This window comes from Triticum urartu, unplaced genomic scaffold (assembly GCF_056163025.1).
Source record: "Triticum urartu cultivar PI428250 unplaced genomic scaffold, HENAU_Tu73 scaffold1, whole genome shotgun sequence".
NCBI lineage: Eukaryota > Viridiplantae > Streptophyta > Magnoliopsida > Poales > Poaceae > Triticum > Triticum urartu.
In genome coordinates this window covers 5,063,980-5,078,689 of record NW_028259461.1, presented here as the reverse complement: position 1 = coordinate 5,078,689, position 14,710 = coordinate 5,063,980, and positions in this window count along the sequence as shown.

Genomic DNA, 14,710 nt, shown 5'->3' with positions numbered 1-14,710 from the left:
GTATATATTTTACAGAAACGTGAATCAAAGTTGGGATAAAGTAGCCGGAAGACATGGGAATAAAGGGATCATTTCCAAAATTTTGCCTAGGCAAGATATGCCCTATTTGCAAGATGGAACACCCGTTGATATGGTCCTTCAATCCCTTAGGAGTACCCTCCGAATGAATGTGGGACAAATATTTGAAAGCTCGCTCGGATTAGCGGGGGATCTGCTAAAGAAACATTATAGAATAGCACCCTTTGATGAGAGATATGAGCAAGAGGCTTCAAGAAAACTTGTGTTTTCAGAATTATATGAAGCCAGTAAAGAAACAAAAAATCCATGGGTATTTGAACCCGAGTACCCGGGAAAAAGCAGAATATTTGATGGAAGAACAGGCGACCCCTTTGAGCAACCTGTTCTAATAGGGAAGTCCTATATCTTAAAATTAATTCATCAAGTTGATGAGAAAATTCATGGGCGTTCTACTGGGCCCTACTCACTTGTTACACAACAACGGTTAGAGGAAGAGCCAAGCAAGGGGGACAACGAGTAGGAGAAATGGAAGTTTGGGCTTTAGAAGGATTTGGTGTTGCTCATATTTTACAAGAGATACTTACTTATAAATCTGACCATCTTATAGCTCGCCAAGAAATACTTAATGCTACGATCTGGGGAAAAAGAATACCTAATCATGAGGATCCTCCAGAATCTTTTCGAGTGCTCGTTCGAGAACTACGATCTTTGGCTCTAGAACTGAATCATTTCCTTGTATCTGAAAAGAACTTCCAGGTTAATAGGGAGGAAGTTTGATCGGAATAAATATAAATTCTTTTCTTATTTCTATTTTATGATTGACCAATATAAACATCAACAACTTCAAATTGGACTCGTTTCCCCTCAACAAATAAAGGCTTGGGCTAACAAAAACCTACCTAATGGAGAAGTCGTTGGCGAAGTCACAAGGCCCTCTACTTTTCATTATAAAACCGATAAACCAGAAAAAGATGGATTGTTTTGCGAAAGAATCTTTGGACCCATAAAAAGCGGGATTTGCGCTTGTGGCAATTCTCGAGCGAGCGGAGCTGAAAACGAAGACGAAAGATTTTGCCAAAAATGCGGGGTCGAATTTGTGGATTCTCGGATACGAAGATATCAAATGGGATACATCAAACTCGCATGTCCCGTGACTCATGTGTGGTATTTGAAAGGTCTTCCTAGTTATATCGCGAATCTTTTAGATAAACCTCTTAAGAAGTTGGAGGCCTAGTATACGGCGATTTCTCTTTTGCTAGGCCCAGCACTAAAAAACCCACTTTTTACGATTACGAGGTTTATTCGAAGAGGAAATTGCATCCTGTAACCACAGCATTTCTCCCTTTTTTTCTACCCCAGGCTTTGCAACATTTCGAAATCGGGAAATTGCGACAGGAGCAGGTGCTATTAGAGAACAATTAGCAGATTGGGATTTGCGAATTATTATAGAGAATTCTTTGGTCGAATGGAAGGAATTAGAAGACGAGGGGTATAGTGGAGATGAGTGGGAAGATAGAAAAAGACGAATAAGAAAAGTTTTTTTGATTAGACGCATGCAATTGGCGAAACATTTTATTCAAACAAATGTAGAACCAGAATGGATGGTTTTGTGCTTATTACCGGTTCTTCCTCCCGAATTGAGACCTATTGTTTATAGGTCTGGAGATAAAGTAGTGACTTCAGACATTAATGAACTTTATAAGAGAGTTATCCGTCGGAACAACAATCTTGCCTATCTATTAAAAAGAAGTGAATTAGCGCCAGCAGATTTAGTAATGTGCCAGGAAAAATTGGTACAAGAAGCCGTGGATACACTTCTTGATAGTGGGTCCCGCGGGCAACCGACGAGGGATGGTCACAATAAAGTATACAAATCACTTTCAGATGTAATTGAAGGTAAAGAGGGAAGGATTCGCGAGACTCTGCTTGGGAAACGGGTCGATTACTCGGGGCGTTCTGTCATTGTTGTGGGTCCTTCGCTTTCATTACATCAATGTGGATTACCTCTAGAGATAGCAATAAAGCTTTTTCAGCTATTTGTAATTCGCGATTTAATCACGAAACGCGCCACTTCTAATGTAAGGATTGCTAAAAGGAAAATTTGGGAAAAAGAACCCATTGTATGGGAAATACTTCAAGAAGTTATGCGGGGACATCCTGTACTGTTAAATAGAGCACCTACCCTGCATAGATTAGGCATACAGGCCTTTCAACCCACTTTAGTAGAGGGGCGTACTATTTCTTTACACCCATTAGTGTGTAAGGGTTTCAATGCGGACTTTGATGGAGATCAAATGGCTGTTCATCTACCTTTATCCTTGGAAGCTCAGGCAGAAGCCCGTTTACTTATGTTTTCTCATATGAATCTCTTATCTCCCGCTATTGGGGATCCTATTTGCGTACCAACCCAAGACATGCTTATCGGGCTTTATGTATTAACGATTGGAAAGCGTCGAGGTATTTGTGCAAATAGATATAATAGTTGCAGAAACTACCCAAATCTAAAAGTAAATTACAATAATAATAATAATTTTAAATATAGGAAAGATAAAGAACCCCATTTTTCTAGTTCTTATGATGCACTGGGAGCTTATAGACAAAAACTAATCAGTTTAGATAGTCCCTTGTGGCTACGATGGAACCTGGATCAACGCGTCATTGGGTCAAGAGAAGTTCCGATTGAAGTTCAATATGAATCTTTGGGGACTTATCATGAGATTTATGCCCACTATCTAATAATGGGAAATAGAAAAAAAGAAATTCGTTCGATATACATTCGAACCACTCTTGGTCATATTTCTTTTTATAGAGAAATAGAGGAAGCCATACAAGGATTTAGTCAGGCCTATTCATACACTACCTAAACAAGAAAGTTAGATTCGGCGATGCCCCTCCCCTTTCGGGGGGCATTCCGATTTCCCTAGTATCATCATTATTTGCCACGCGAATCCAGATTGAGATAAGTTAATTAAATTTTCGAATCACTGACTCAGGCCCATTGTCGAATCCTACTCAGCAATTGTCGAATCCTACTCAGCCGAAAAGGGGGTACTTATGTATGGCGGAACGGGCCAATCTGGTCTTTCATAATAAAGAGATAGACGGAACTGGTATGAAACGACTTATTAGCAGATTAATAGATCATTTTGGAATGGGATATACATCCCATATACTGGATCAACTAAAGACTCTGGGCTTCCATCAAGCCACTACTACATCGATTTCGTTAGGAATCGAGGATCTTTTAACAATACCCTCTAAGGGATGGTTAGTCCAAGACGCGGAACAACAGAGTTTTCTTTTGGAGAAACACTATTATTATGGGGCTGTACACGCGGTAGAAAAATTACGCCAATCTGTTGAGATATGGTATGCGACAAGTGAATATTTGAAACAAGAAATGAATTCAAATTTTCGGATAACGGATCCTTCTAATCCAGTCTATCTAATGTCTTTTTCAGGAGCCAGAGGAAATGCATCTCAAGTACACCAATTAGTAGGTATGAGAGGATTAATGTCGGACCCTCAAGGACAAATGATTGATTTACCTATTCAAAGCAATTTACGCGAGGGACTTTCTTTGACAGAATATATAATTTCCTGCTATGGAGCCCGCAAAGGGGTTGTAGATACTGCTGTGCGAACAGCAGATGCTGGATATCTTACACGTAGACTTGTTGAAGTAGTTCAACATATTATTGTGCGTAGAAGAGATTGTGGTACTATCCGAGGTATTTCTGTAAGTCCTCAAAATGGGATGACGGAAAAACTTTTTGTCCAAACACTAATTGGTCGTGTATTAGCAGACGATATATATATCGGTTCACGATGCATTGCCGCGCGAAATCAAGATATTGGAATTGGATTAGTCAATCGATTCATAACTGCCTTTCGAGCACAACCATTTCGAGCACAACCAATATATATTAGAACCCCCTTTACTTGCCGAAGCACTTCTTGGATCTGTCAATTATGCTATGGCCGGAGTCCTACTCATAGTGATCTGGTCGAATTGGGAGAAGCCGTAGGTATTATTGCAGGTCAATCAATTGGGGAGCCAGGGACTCAACTAACATTAAGAACTTTTCATACTGGCGGAGTATTCACAGGGGGTACTGCCGACCTTGTACGATCCCCTTCGAATGGAAAAATAAAATTCAATGAGAATTTGGTTCACCCCACACGTACCCGTCATGGGCAGCCTGCTTTTCTATGTTATATAGACTTGCATGTAACTATTCAGAGTCAAGATATTCTATATAGTGTGAATATTCCCTCAAAAAGCTTGATTCTAGTGCAAAATGATCAATATGTAAAATCCGAACAAGTAATTGCGGAGATTCGTGCCGGAACGTCCACTTTACATTTTAAAGAAAGGGTACAAAAGCATATTTATTCTGAATCAGACGGCGAAATGCACTGGAGTACTGATGTTTACCATGCGCCCGAATATCAATATGGTAATCTTCGCCGATTACCAAAAACAAGCCATTTATGGATATTGTCAGTAAGTATGTGCAGATCCAGTATAGCGTCTTTTTCACTCCACAAGGATCAAGATCAAATGAATACTTATGGTAAAAAAGATAGGGAAATTCTTGATTATTCAACGTCGGATCGAATCATGTCCAATGGCCATTGGAATTTTATCTATCCTTCTATTTTTCAAGATAATTCAGATTTGTTGGCGAAAAAGCGAAGAAATAGGTTCGTCATTCCATTACAATATCATCAAGAACAAGAGAAAGAACTAATATCCTGTTTTGGGATTTCGATTGAAATCCCCCTTATGGGTGTTTTACGTAGAAATACTATTTTTGCTTATTTTGACGATCCCCGATACAGAAAAGATAAAAAGGGTTCAGGAATTGTTAAATTTAGATATAGGACCCTAGAAGAAGAATATAGGACTCGAGCGGAAGACTCAGAAGAGGAATATGAGACCCTAGAAGACGAATACAGGACCCGAGAGGACGAATATGAATATGAAACCCTAGAAGAATCTAAATATGGAATCCTAGAAGACGAATACGAATATGAAACCCTAGAAGACGAATATGGGAGCCCAGAAAACGAATATGGGAACCCAGAGAACGAATATAGGACTTTAGAGAAAGACTCAGAAGAGGAATATGGGAGCCCAGAGAGCAAATATAGGACCCAAGAGGACGAATATGGAACTCTAGAGGAAGACTCAGAAGACGAATATGGCAGCCCCGGGGAAAGCGCAGAGGAAAAATATGGTACTTTAGAGGAAGACTCAGAAGAAGATTCAGAGGACGAATACGAGAGCCCAGAGGAAGATTCCATCTTAAAAAAAGAGGGTTTGATTGAGCATCGAGGAACAAAAGAATTTAGTCTAAAATACCAAAAAGAAGTAGATCGGTTTTTTTTCATTCTTCAAGAACTTCATATCTTGCCGAGATCTTCATCCCTAAAGATACTTGACAATAGTATTATTGGAGTGAATACACAACTCACAAAAAATACAAGAAGTCGACTAGGCGGACTGGTCCGAGTGAAGAGAAAAAAAAGCCATACGGAACTCAAAATATTTTCCGGAGATATTCATTTTCCTGAAGAGGCGGATAAGATATTAGGTGGCTGTTTGATACCGCCAGAAAGACAAAAAAAAGATTCTAAGGAATCAAAAAAAAGGAAAAATTGGGTCTATGTTCAACGGAAAAAAATTCTCAAGAGCAAGGAAAAGTATTTTGTTTCCGTTCGCCCTACAGTGGCATATGAAATGGACGAAGGAAGAAATTTAGCAACACTTTTCCCGCAGGATCTCTTGCAAGAAGAAAATAATCTCCAAATTCGACTTGTCAATTTTATTTCTCATGAAAATAGCAAGTTAACTCAAAGAATTTATCACACAAATAGTCAATTTGTTAGAACTTGCTTAGTAGTGAATTGGGAACAAGAAGAAAAAGAAAAGGCTGGTGCTTCCCTTGTTGAGGTAAGAGCAAATGATCTTATTCGCGATTTCCTAAGAATTGAGTTAGTCAAGTCCACTATTTCGTATACACGAAAAAGGTATGGTAGGACAAGTGCAGGACCGATTCCCCATAATAGGTTAGATCGCGCCAATATCAATTCTTTTTATTCCAAGGCGAAGATTGAATCACTTAGCCAACATCCAGAAGCTATTGGCACTTTGTTGAATCGAAATAAAGAATACCACTCTTTGATGATTTTGTCGGCATCCAACTGTTCTCGAATTGGTTTATTCAAGAATTCAAAACATCCCAATGCGATAAAAGAATGGAATCCTAGAATTCCTATTCGAGAAATTTTTGGGCCCTTAGGCGCTATTGTAGCTAGTATATCGCATTTTTCTTCATCTTACTATTTACTAACGCATAATAAAATCCTGTTAAAAAAATATTTGTTCGTTGACAATTTAAAACAAACCTTCCAAGTACTTCAAGAACTTAAATACTCTTTAATAGATGAAAATAAAAGGATTTCTAATTTCGATAGTAACATAATGTTGGATCCATTCCTTTTGAATTGTCACTTTGTCCATCATGATTCTTGGGAAGAGACATTGGCAATAATTCACCTTGGACAATTTATTTGTGAAAATGTATGTCTATTTAAATCGCACATAAAAAAATCCGGTCAAATTTTCATTGTAAATATGAATTCCTTTGTTATAAGAGCAGCTAAACCTTATTTGGCCACTACAGGAGCAACTGTTAATGGTCATTATGGAGAAATCCTTTACAAGGGAGATAGGTTAGTTACGTTTATATATGAAAAATCGAGATCTAGTGACATAACGCAAGGTCTTCCAAAAGTGGAACAAATCTTTGAAGCGCGTTCAATTGATTCATTATCCCCGAATCTCGAAAGGAGAATTGAGGATTGGAATGAGCGTATACCAAGAATTCTTGGGGTCCCTTGGGGATTCTTGATTGGAGCTGAGCTAACCATAGCCCAAAGTCGTATCTCTTTGGTTAATAAAATCCAAAAGGTTTATCGATCCCAAGGGGTACAGATCCATAATAGACATATAGAGATTATTATACGCCAAGTAACATCAAAAGTGCGGGTTTCCGAAGATGGAATGTCTAATGTTTTTTCGCCTGGGGAATTAATCGGACTATTGCGAGCGGAACGAGCAGGACGAGCTTTGGATGAATCGATCTATTATCGGGCAATCTTATTGGGAATAACAAGGGCTTCCCTGAATACCCAAAGTTTCATATCTGAAGCAAGTTTTCAAGAAACTGCTCGAGTTTTAGCAAAAGCTGCCCTACGAGGTCGCATTGATTGGTTGAAAGGCTTGAAAGAAAACGTAGTTCTGGGGGGGATTATACCTGTTGGTACCGGATTCCAAAAATTTGTGCATCGTTCCCCACAAGACAAGAACCTTTATTTCGAAATAAAAAAAAAAAATCTATTCGCGTCGGAAATGAGAGATTTTTTGTTTCTCCATACAGAATTAGTTTCTTCAGATTCTGACGTAACAAACAATTTTTATGAGACATAAGAACCCCCATAAAAATATTTTTTACTTTACTAGACTTTTGAACTTAGAACACTAACAGGTCAAATTTTAGATTTTTAAGATTTTTATTTTAATAAGTAAAACAAGTCAGTTAATTCATTAAGGTGGTTATGTTTATACCATTATCAATGGCCAACTCTTATCTTAGTACAAGGTTCTCTCGGAACAATTATTATTTATTTCAAGCTATTTCGGATCTTTCTTAATCTTCAAAAAGAACTAAATTCCGTAATGGAATGGTAGGATTAAAAAAAAGGAAGTGTGGAAAAAATGACAAGAAGATATTGGAACATTAATTTGAAAGAGATGATAGAAGCAGGAGTTCATTTTGGTCATGGTATTAAGAAATGGAATCCTAAAATGGCCCCTTACATTTCGGCAAAGCGTAAAGGTACTCATATTATAAATCTCGCTAGAACGGCTCGTTTTTTATCAGAAGCTTGTGATTTAGTTTTTGATGCAGCAAGTCAGGGAAAAAGTTTCTTAATTGTTGGTACCAAAAAAAGAGCAACAGATTTAGTAGCATCAGCTGCAATAAGGGCTCGTTGTCATTATGTTAATAAAAAGTGGTTCAGTGGTATGTTAACGAATTGGTCGATTACGAAAACTAGACTTTCTCAATTTAGAGACTTAAGAGCAGAAGAAAAAATGGGAAAATTCCACCATCTCCCAAAAAGAGATGTGGCAATCTTGAAGAGAAAATTATCTACTTTGCAAAGGTATCTCGGCGGGATCAAATATATGACGAGATTGCCAGACATTGTGATCGTCCTTGATCAGCAAAAAGAGTATATAGCTCTTCGGGAATGTGCCATTTTGGGGATTCCTACTATTTCTTTAGTCGATACAAATTGTGACCCGGATCTCGCGAATATATCGATTCCAGCCAACGATGACACTATGACTTCAATTCGATTGATTCTTAACAAATTAGTATTTTCAATTTGTGAGGGCCGTTCTCTCTATATAAGAAATCGTTGATTAAGAATATATAGTGAATTCTTGGGCAACTGCGTAAATTTATGGAATCACTTACTTTACTATATCTTTTTTTTTGCATAGAATTTTTTTTGCATAGAAAAAAGAAGGGGAATATTGATATATATTAGAGGGTATTGATATATATTATGATCTGATGTGCTTTCTTGGTATCCTAAATATAAGATTAATACTTCAAGTTGCTGAGTTGAGAAAGAGATGGTTGAATCAAAAGAATTCCTTTTTTGAAGTTCAATTTTTATCAGAGGACAATATGAATATTATACCTTGTTCCATTAAAACACTCAAGGGGTTATACGATATATCGGGTGTAGAAGTAGGCCAACACTTCTATTGGCAAATAGGAGGTTTCCAAATTCATGCCCAAGTACTCATCACTTCTTGGGTCGTAATTACTATCTTGCTAGGTTCAGTTGTCATAGCTGTTCGGAATCCACAAACCATCCCGACCGACGGTCAGAATTTTTTTGAATATGTCCTTGAGTTTATTCGAGACTTGAGCAAAACTCAGATTGGAGAAGAATATGGTCCCTGGGTTCCCTTTATTGGAACTATGTTCCTTTTTATTTTTGTTTCGAATTGGTCGGGTGCTCTTTTACCTTGGAAAATTATAGAGTTACCCCATGGGGAATTAGCAGCGCCCACGAATGATATAAATACTACTGTTGCTTTAGCTTTACTCACGTCAGCGGCATATTTTTATGCTGGTCTTAGCAAAAAAGGATTGAGCTATTTCGAGAAATATATTAAACCAACTCCAATCCTTTTACCAATTAACATCCTAGAAGATTTCACAAAACCATTATCGCTTAGCTTTCGACTTTTCGGGAATATATTGGCGGATGAATTAGTCGTTGTTGTTCTTGTTTCTTTAGTCCCCTTAGTAATCCCTATACCGGTCATGTTTCTTGGATTATTTACAAGCGGTATTCAAGCTCTTATTTTTGCAACATTAGCCGCAGCCTATATAGGTGAATCCATGGAGGGTCATCATTGAATTGACTCTTTTTGGAAATAGTATTTTTTTTTTTTGCAGCTTAGCTCAATTCATGCATGGTTCCAGATAATCTGCTTGGTTGCAAAAAAATAGTTAGAAATGCGTATGAATATATAGCCTAGAGTTGTAGGAGAGAGAATAGAATAGACTATATTATGGAATTTTCAAAGTATATATGCATTAAGGAGGGTGGAGTCAGGCTAGATCTATACTATAATATCCTTAATGTCTATAAGTGGAGTCCTCTTTTATGCAGGTTTCCACTTTAAGCAATGATTTTAGAATCCGATTCAATAGAAAATGAGAAAATATGCAAACAAAATAGAAGAAACAAATGTATATATATAGGATATTATATTATATATTCCTAGGTTAGATTCATTATCTAATCCGATATATGGATATGGAATTCCCTTCTATGTAGTTCGGACAATTCACATTATCATTTCAATTTGATTTCAATTTGTACTTTTTAGTTACTTTACTTCTCCCCAATAGAGCTTAGAAGTAAGAATTTATTGGTTGATTGTATCCTTAACCATTTCTTTTTTTTGACACGAGGAACTACTCACCATGAATCCACTAATTGCTGCTGCTTCTGTTATTGCTGCTGGATTGGCCGTAGGGCTTGCTTCTATTGGACCTGGAGTTGGTCAAGGTACTGCTGCAGGACAAGCTGTAGAAGGTATTGCGAGACAGCCAGAAGCAGAAGGTAAAATACGAGGTACTTTATTGCTTAGTCTAGCTTTTATGGAAGCTTTAACAATTTATGGACTAGTTGTGGCACTAGCGCTTTTATTTGCGAACCCTTTTGTTTAATCTTAAAAAAAAAATTCTTTCGATTTCGATTAGATACTTTTTTCTTTTTTTAGTAAATTGGTATTTGCTTCCACAATTCCAATTATATCAATACTTTATTTAATTTACTCCTATTTATTACTCCTGGAATTATCTATTTATCGGGACAGATAATACCCCATTCTAGGAAGGGCTGAGTTGAGTATTATTAATTTAGAAGATATGCTCACCTTCTTATTTCCCGTCCTTAGTTTAGGAAAGTGGAAAGTTTTTTCCTTTTATTTTAGGAATTTTGGGAACAGAACATTTCAACAAAGGAAGTCTTTCACCGGTCAAACAAGACGTAAGACTTAATCTAAAAGAAATTACTAGATTGAATCTATTTGCATTAAAAAAACCGATCAAAAAAGGGCGAGCGAAGTAAGTGATCGAAAAACTTTGTTCTTTGTTCGTCCTATCTATAAGAGGAGAGCATATGAAAAATGTAACCCATTCTTTCGTTTTTTTAGCTCACTGGCCATCCGCTGGCAGTTTCGGGCTTAATACCGATATTTTAGCAACAAATCTAATAAATCTAACTGTAGTGGTTGGTGTTTTGATTTTTTTTGGAAAGGGAGTGTGTGCGAGTTGTCTATTTCAAGAATAGATTGGATCTATCCGGCTGCACTTTATAATATTTTTTAGTATTTTTCGGATAAATAAGAAAAGGGTGCACGATCTCGACGAATTACTTCTGAATAAATTCAGAAATCATATGGAAGAACCATAGCATTTCGCGACTCATTGGTAAATCAACTTTGATTCTCTATAAACCAAGAATGTGAGACCATTAACACGGTTAAAGCTAAACTGCTTGAAGTCCAGGCAAAAAGAGGTACTCTTTCTACAACTATATTAGTATTAGTACCAATTTAAACGGGAAATAGCTAATGTAAAATTTATCTGATATAGAACACTCATATCGATAAAATGGTTTGAACTATTTACTAGAAAAAAAAGGGGGCACCCTGCCCTTTTTTAACCAATGCCGAATCGACGACCTATGTATAAAAAAGAGAAATTTTTTGGATTTGAAGAAAAAAAAAATAAAAAAGAATTCTATTAATTTTCATTTTCCATTTATTTAGTTAGTTTTTCTTAATGAAATTGAAATTATTAACTAGAGGGCATTTAGTTAGTTTTTCTTAATGAAATTGAAATTATTAACTAGAGGGCAAATAAAAATAAAGAAACAACTTTGCTGACCATGATATATTTTTATCTAGGCGGAAGAGTCCTCTTAATATTTATCTAGTCTTATATAGGTTTCGGTTATTGAAATATAAACATAAAAAAGAAGATAGAGGATAGGCTCATTACTTAAAAAAAAGATATGGAAATAGCTATAGAAAAAAAAAAAGGAGCGTGAGAGCCAAATGAATCGAAAGATTCATGTTTGGTTCGGGAAGAGATCATAAAAGTTGTAAACTTACAAAATAATCTACTTTCATTAAAAGATTTATTAGATAATCGAAAACAGAGGATCTTGAGTACTATTCGAAATTCAGAAGAATTGCGTAGAGGGACCATTGAGCAACTCGAAAAAGCTCGGATTCGATTACAGAAAGTCGAACTAGAAGCGGATGAGTATCGAATGAATGGATACTCTGAGATAGAACGAGAAAAAGCAAATTTGATTAATGCTACTTCTATTAGTTTGGAACAATTGGAAAAGTCTAAAAACGAAACCCTTTATTTTGAAAAACAAAGGGCAATGAATCAGGTCCGACAGCGGGTTTTCCAACAGGCCGTACAAGGAGCTCTAGGAACTCTGAATAGTTGTTTGAATACCGAGTTACATTTCCGTACGATTCGTGCTAATATTGGCATTCTCGGGTCCCTGGAATGGAAGAAATAATTAAATTAATTAGGCCTTGAACTTCTACTTTCGTTTAGAATTTAGGCATTATTTTTCCCCTTGCTTCCGAAAAAAGAGTCAAGAAACACTAATGGCAACCCTTCGAGTCGACGAAATTCATAAAATTCTCCGCGAACGTATTGAACAATATAATAGGAAAGTAGGGATTGAGAATATAGGTCGCGTAGTTCAAGTGGGGGATGGGATTGCTCGTATTATAGGTCTTGGTGAAATAATGTCAGGTGAATTAGTCGAATTTGCAGAAGGTACTAGGGGTATTGCTCTGAATTTGGAATCCAAAAATGTTGGGATTGTATTAATGGGCGATGGGTTGATGATACAAGAGGGAAGTTTTGTAAAAGCAACAGGAAGAATTGCTCAGATACCCGTGAGTGAGGCTTACTTGGGTCGTGTTGTAAATGCTCTGGCTAAACCTATTGATGGGAAAGGCGAATTATAGCTTCCGAATCTCGCTTAATTGAATCTCCTGCTCCAAGTATAATTTCCAGGCGTTCCGTATACGAACCTCTTCAAACAGGGCTTATTGCTATCGATTCGATGATCCCTATAGGGCGCGGTCAGCGAGAGTTAATTATTGGGGACAGACAGACTGGCAAAACAGCAGTAGCCACAGATACAATTCTCAATCAAAAAGGGCAAGGTGTAATATGTGTTTATGTAGCTATCGGTCAAAGAGCATCCTCCGTAGCTCAAGTAGTAACTACTTTCCATGAGGAGGGGGCCATGGAATACACTATTGTAGTAGCTGAAATGGCGGATTCACCTGCTACATTACAATACCTCGCTCCTTATACGGGAGCAGCCCTGGCTGAGTATTTTATGTACCGCGAACGGCATACTTTAATAATTTATGATGATCTCTCCAAACAGGCACAAGCTTATCGCCAAATGTCCCTTCTATTAAGAAGACCTCCCGGACGTGAGGCTTATCCAGGGGATGTTTTTTATTGCATTCACGCCTTTTAGAAAGAGCCGCTAAATTAAATTCTCTTTTAGGCGAAGGAAGTATGACCGCTTACCAATAGGTTGAGACTCAATCTGGAGACGTTTCCGCCCTATATTCCTACTAATGTAATCTCCATTACAGATGGACAAATATTCTTATCTGCGGATCTATTCAATGCCGGAATTCGACCCGCTATTAATGTGGGTATTTCTGTTTCCAGAGTAGGATCCGCGGCTCAAATTAAAGCCATGAAACAAGTAGCTGGCAAATCAAAATTGGAACTAGCGCAATTCGCAGAGTTACAAGCCTTTGCACAATTCGCCTCTGCTCTCGATAAAACAAGTCAGAATCAATTGGCAAGGGGTCGACGATTAAGGGAATTGCTTAAACAATCCCAGGCAAAATCCTCTCCCAGTGGAAGAGCAGATAGCTACTATTTATACCGGAACAAGAGGATATCTTGATTCGTTAGAAATTGAACAGGTAAATAAATTTCTGGATGAGTTACGTAAACATCTAAAAGATACTAAACCTCAATTCCAAGAAATTATATCTTCTAGCAAGACATTCACCGAGCAAGCGGAAATCCTTTTGAAGGAAGCTATTCAGGAACAGCTGGAACGGTTTTCTCTTCAGTAACAAATAAATTTTGCATGTCTACTCTTGTTAGTAGAATAGGAATCGTTGAGACAGCTTTTTCATTTGAATCATGCAAAAAAGTTTTCTTTGTTTTTAGTTTAGTATAGTTATTTAAAGAATAGATAGAAATAAGATTGCGTCAATAGGATTTGAACCTATACCAAAGGTTTAGAAGACCTCTGTCCTATCCATTAGACAATGGACGCTTTTCTTTCATATTTTATTCTTTCTTTTATTTTTTGCTTCTTCCGAGAAAAAACTGTAGACCAAAACTCTTTTAGGAAATCAAAAATCCAGATACAAATGCATGATGTATATATTATATCATGCATATATCATAAAGGAAGGAGTATGGAGGCGGTAGTGGGAATCGAACCCGCAACCCCAAGGTTGATGCCTTATGAGCTACCAAACGCTCTATACTCTTAAACTAAAGAGGGGTAACTAGTGGATAAAAGGGGTTGGATACGCCCCTCTACCAATATCTATACAAATAGAATAGTCCATTTATACAGAATGGTAAAGAGGGCTCCTCTATGATTATCAATTCCAGAAATCCATACAAATACGAAAGGGTATTTTATCCTTACCAACTGGATCTTGTTGCACCCGTAACAAACATTCATAAACCATTTCTCGAAGTACGTGTCCGGATAGCCCAAAATGTCGATAGTTAGCTCTAGGTCTTCCGGTCAAAAACAACGTCGATGAAGGCGTGTAGGTGCACTATTACGCGGTAGGGATTGCAATTTTTCTCGCATTTTCGTTTTTTCACTCAAACTCAAGGGAGAAACTTTGCTTCTTATCTTTTTTTTAAAGATTGACGAATCAAATGATATTTCTGTTCTAATTTCTGCCGCTTCTTCTCCCTCTGAATCA